The following is a 5,665-nucleotide window of genomic DNA, read 5'->3' on the forward strand; positions in this document are numbered from 1 at the left end:
TTTTAGGTTGGGAAAATGATCTCTGTCCACTTTTGTCCACTCATTCATTCATGTAAGCTATCGAATGCAGCTTTGATCTTCACAGTTTGGTTTATGAAAGTCATTCTAACCCTGAATATCAGAGTGTTACTCCTTTCCTTTTCCCATGATTCATGCTGGCAGTGTTGGAGATTTGGATGTTGGACTGTGTTTTGTATGATGTGTGTATGTTTTATGTTGGAGTGCTGTTTGTAAAGCAAATGGCCATTTTGGTTTTTATTTCAGTGTCAGTGCCATTCCACCAAATATTAAGGTGGAATGGAGAGTAGTAGAGTTTTACAGCTGATTATCCAGTGGAAGATTTTTCTTCTTCTTTTAAGGGTTGTAATGTGAACATTTTTCTGCTATAGTCAATGGACTAAACCAGAGAAGTCTTTACCATGAAGATCCTCAGTGTGAATCAGTATAATATCAGCCTTATGTCTGCAGTTCAGTGTCAGCACAACTTTCACATCATATTCATCTCACCACAACTAAAACATGGAGACTGACCTCAGAGTTTCAAGTCCACATCCTGGACTCTCCAGAAAACCACAAAGCTGTTCCACTCCTGAATCTTGCAGGCTGTTGTTACTCAGGTCCAGCTCTCTCAGATGGGAGGGGTTGGACTTCAGTGCTGCTGCCAGATAATCACAGCTGATCTCTGACAAACCACAACTCCCCAATCTGTATAAAGAATGAAGGTTGTAAGTTAATTAGAAAAAGTGCTTGGAATCATTCAGTGCTTCATAATTCAGTTTATTCAATCATATTAAGTGCCAAATCACAAAAACAGTCAGCTTAAAACACTTTATATTGTAAGGTAGACCCTAAAATAATACATAAACAGAAAAACAGTCGTATGACCCCCTATGAGCAAGTACTTTGATGCCAGCAAGAAGGAAAAACTCCCTTTTAACAGCTAGAAATCTCCAGCAGAACCAGGCTCAGAGAGGGGCGGCCATCTACCGTGACCAGCTGGTGTAAAAGAAGGAAGACAGGACAAAAGACATGTGGTGGAAGAGAGCCACAGAAATAATAACAAGTATGATTCCCTGCAGAGAGGTCTATTAACAAATTGTGAGAGAGAAAGGTGACTGAAGACGAAACAGCGCATCATGGGAATCTCCCAGCAGCCCACACCTACTGCAGCATAACTAAGGGAAGATTCAGTGTCACCTGATCCAACCCTAACTTAAATGCTTTTGCAAAGTGCCTAATCTTAAAAGTAGATATAATGTCCGTCTCCTGTATCAAACTGGAAGCTGATTCAATAGATGAGAGCTCTGAAAACTGGACGCTCTACCTCCCATTCTACTTTTACTCTAGGAAAAATAAGTAATAATAAGTGATTCGTTTATGCTATGATTCAGCACAGGAGGGAGGGGGTGACTAGCTAAAATGTGCTGTTAGCATGTTAGCAGAGAAAGCAGCTATTGTCTTGATGTGAGCTTCTACTCAGGGTTTTTTCTTCCAGTTCAGGGCAGAAATGTTTTTCTTAAGAAACTGTGTTGGTTTTTTCCCCACAATTTTAATTATAAGGTAGATATATTTCTACTAATGGAATTAGTTTGCTAACAGCAACAGGGATGAGTCAGTGAGTCAGTTGGGCTTATCAATCATGATTCACGATTCAGTAAAGTGATTCTCGAGCAGTGAATGATTCATTCATGATTTGTGCATCACTATGTCACTCTGAGACAGGATATTTTGAATTTCAGAGATATTGTGCAAATGGAAGAAAGCAGTCTTACATATGTGTTTAATATGTGCATTGAAGGACATATCCTGTATAAAGATGACTCCAAGGTTCCTCACAATGTTACTAGAACACAGTTACTTAAAACACAGCCCTGAGGCACTCCAGTGCTGAGTGAGATGGAGGGGGAGACTTGTTTCCCCACCCTCACTGATTGGGGTCTGTCTGTGAGGAAGGTGAGGATCCACTGACACAGTGATGAGCTGAGTCCTAGATCCGTCAACTTGGTGAAAAGCTTAGAGGGAATTATTGTGTTGAATGCTGAACTGTAGTCCACGAACAGCATCCTAACATATTTCCCTATGCCAGTGTCCAGGTGACTCAGGGATGTGTGGAGCAGGTGAGATATGGCATCGTCTGTGGAACGATTAGTCTGGTAAGCAAACTGAAGTGAGTCGATGGTGGCAGGAAGTGAAGAAGTGATGTGATCTCTCATCAGTCTTTCAAAACACTTCATTACAATTGAAGTCAGTGCTACTGGACGGTAGTCATTGTGGCAAGCGGGCTGTTGTTTCTTTGGAACAGGGACAATGATGGACTGTTTGAAGCACGTGGGAACCACTGCTTGAGCCAGGGAGAGGTTGAAGATCTCCGTGAACACCGGTGCTAGCTGATCAGCGCAGGCTCTAAGGACCCGGCCAGGGATTGCATCAGGTCCTGCTGCCTTCCTGGTGTTCACCCTCCTGAAGGTGTTCCTCACGGCATGCTCTGTGATGATGAATGCATTTTCTTCACTGGTGCACTCCGAGCGCGTGCAGCTGTTTGTAGTTTTAATTGCTGCGGCGTCGAAGCAAGCGTAAAACGTGTTCAGCTCATCAGCCAGTGAAGCATCTGCATTCATCATTGAAGAAGCTGGTCGTTTATAGTCCGTTATTGTCCGCAGTCCTTTCCACAGGCTCCTAGAGTTGCACTGTCGTAGCTGTGACTCTAGTTTTTACCCGTAGCTCCGCTTTGCCTTTCTGACTGCACTGCACACGTTGTAAGACTCAGCCTTGTATAGGTCCATATTACCGGAGATGAGCCCTTCATTGTAGGCAGCGGTGCATGATCTCAGAGTGTCGCGGATGTTTTTAACCACCCACGGCTTCTGGATGAGAAAAGTTCTGATGATAGATCTGTCTGGTGGTTTCCCGATAAATCCCATAACCGCTTCTGTAAACATGTTGATGTCATCAGAGCTGCGCCGAAACATGTCCCAGTCTGCGTCATCCAGTGCGTCATCCAGTGCGTCATCCAGTGCGTCCTGCAGCGCGGCCACTGATTGGTCCGTCCAGCGAGCGACCCCCCTCCTGATTGGTGGTTGCTGCTTTAGCCTTTGTTTGTAAGCAGGCATGAGGAAGATGGCGGCATGGTCAGATTTTCCAAATGCTGGCAGGGGCTGAGCCTTGTAACAGTTCTTGAATGGGGTGCAGTGGTCTAATGTCCTAGTGCCCCGGGTGGGGCAGTTGATGTGCTGGTGAAGGTTGTGAAATGTCCGTTTGGTTTGAGATTTAGTCTGTTAAAATCTCCCATAACAATGAGTGCGGCATCTTGTTGAAGTGTTTGTTGATGTGTGAAAACCTCGTGCAGCTCACATAAGGCAGTGTCCGAGTCCGCGTGAGGCGGAATGTAAACAGTGCCGGCAATGACCGCAGTGAACCCCCGAGGGAGATAGAAAGGGCGACATTTAACGATCAAAAGTTCCAGATTGGGCGAGCAAGAGCGTGTGAGTGGGGAGATGTTTGTGCTGTCGCACCATCTGTTGTTCACCATCAAACACACTCCACCACCTCTTTTCTTCCCCGACTCCATTGTCCTGTCCATGTGGTAAACAGAAAAGAACCCCGCCGGCTGCACAGCGTGGTCTGGTATTGCAGGGTTCAGCCAAGTCTCGGTGAAGCAGAGGAGGTTGCAGTCCCGAATGTCTCTCTGGAACTTAATTCTGGCTCTGAGGTCATCAAGCTTGTTCTCGATGGATTGAACATTGGCTAGCAGGATACTGGGCATGGGTGCGCGGTGTGCGTGAGCCCGTAGCCTGTTCCTGATGCCGGCTCGTTTCCCTCGAGGCCGTCGCTTAGGGTTGCATCCTTTGTTCTCTCTCAGGATCTCCATGGTGAAATGTTTGTGTATTGTAGACCAATAGAAACCAGGGTGTCTCTACCGTAGCGAATTTGTGTGTTTTGCATGATGCCCATGCAAAATTATGGCAGATATAGCAAAAAGTGATGAAAAAAGAAAAAAAGTGAAAAAGTTGGGGCAGAGCATCCAGCACGGTAGCCGACCTCACCTGCGCCATCTTAAAGGACTTTAATCGGCAAGATAATCCTGGTGTTTAAAGTCAGCCATATTTGGATATCTAAAGTCAGAATATGATCCAGTCACATCTATATCAACACATATTAAAACATGGTTGAGTTTATGCTGCATGAGATTACTGCTGATCCTCAGAAATCCCCTGGCTCACCTCCACACTGATTTCCAGTTTCTTTACTGTAAATGCAACATGTACAACAGGTCCTGAGAAACATTAGCAGCATGAGAGCTGAGTCTCAGCTTCTTCTCATTCTTCATCATTAATCACACTTTGTTTTCATTTATTTCCTCCTCACATTTACTTTTGAACACTATTACAGTTCAGTCACAGATTCACTCAAACACATGAAACAGCTGATAAGAATGTAGTCTGGACACAGTGTGACTTTGAACAATCTTCACACCAGCTTCGCAATCAGGGTTTTTGTTCGCTCATCTCCAGACTTCGTCTTTCCCTTCACTTTCCTTCTTGGACCTGTTTGACTCACAGCAGTATTTCCCCATTGATCCAGAGACCCCAAATTTTCATGTCATCTTTAACCTGGATGTTAATTTCAGCAGTACTGAGATCAGGGCCGATCCACACTCACTCTGTGCTGCTAATTTGGCCCTGATGGAATATATCTGAGGTATTACTGCTGTCAGTGATCTCTCTGTCCACAGTCTGTGTCACATCTGGAGACTCATTAAACAAGTTGATCCATAATTCAGTCTATAATATAGGAATTTAAATCATGTTTACTACTTTTTTCCTATCTTAAGGGAAGGCAAGGCAAGGTAAGGCAATTTTATTTGTATAGCACACTTTCAGCACAAGGCAATTCAAGGTGCTTTACATGATTAAAATAAAACACAAAAGATAAAACAAAACACTATAAAAGTAAAATACAAGAAAACATTTACAAGAAAGCATTTGCAAATAGAAAGCCATAATAGGATCAGTTACTCATAAGCAAGTCTAAATTTTAGACTTAAAAGAGTTCAGTGTCTCTGCAGCTTTGCATTCTCCTGATAGTGTATTCCAGATGTGAGGAGCATAGAAACTAAAAGCTGCTTCTCCATGTTTAGTTCTGGTTCTAGGGACGGTTGATAGAGGAGAGCTGGAGGACCTAACTGATCTGGATGGTTTGTACCATGATAGCAGAATCCTAATGCACTCTGGTGCTAACCCATTCAAGGATTTATAAACTAATAAAAGCACTTTAAAGTCTATTCTCTGAGCTACAGGGAGCCAGTGTAATGACTTTAAAACTAGAGTAATGTGCTCTATTTTCTTGGTTCTAGTGAGAACACGAGCAGCAGCGTTCTGAATCAGCTGCGGTTGTCTAATTGATTTTTTGGGTAAAACTGTGTTACAGTAATCAAGGCGGCTAGAGATAAATGCATGCATGAGTTTTTCTAGGTCTCCTTGTGTCATAAGTCCTTTAATCCTAGAAATGTTCCTCAGGTGATAGAAGGCTGACTTTGTTATAACTTTTATGTGGCCCTGGAGGTTCAGGTCTGAGTCCATTATTACACCTAAATTTCTGGCCTGGTCGGTAGTTTCTAGTTGGACCAGTTTGAGCTGATTACTGATATTTAATCGATCTTTTTTGG

General features: G+C 43.5%; 1 long non-coding RNA gene across 1 annotated transcript in view; it reads right to left on the reverse strand.

Moving 5' to 3' along the window:
- Positions 1-612: 612 nt before the first annotated feature.
- LOC102207030 (uncharacterized) overlaps positions 613-5,665 on the reverse strand; it is a 13,565-nt gene continuing 8,512 nt past the window's right edge. Inside the window, exon 2 of the long non-coding RNA XR_001290179.1 lies at positions 613-705. This is a non-coding gene — a long non-coding RNA (uncharacterized LOC102207030). The remainder of the gene's footprint in view (positions 706-5,665) is intronic.

The sequence above is a fragment of the Pundamilia nyererei genome, unplaced genomic scaffold (assembly GCF_000239375.1).
Source record: "Pundamilia nyererei isolate P.nyererei 1_Seehausen unplaced genomic scaffold, PunNye1.0 scaffold00593, whole genome shotgun sequence".
Classification (NCBI taxonomy): domain Eukaryota; kingdom Metazoa; phylum Chordata; class Actinopteri; order Cichliformes; family Cichlidae; genus Pundamilia; species Pundamilia nyererei.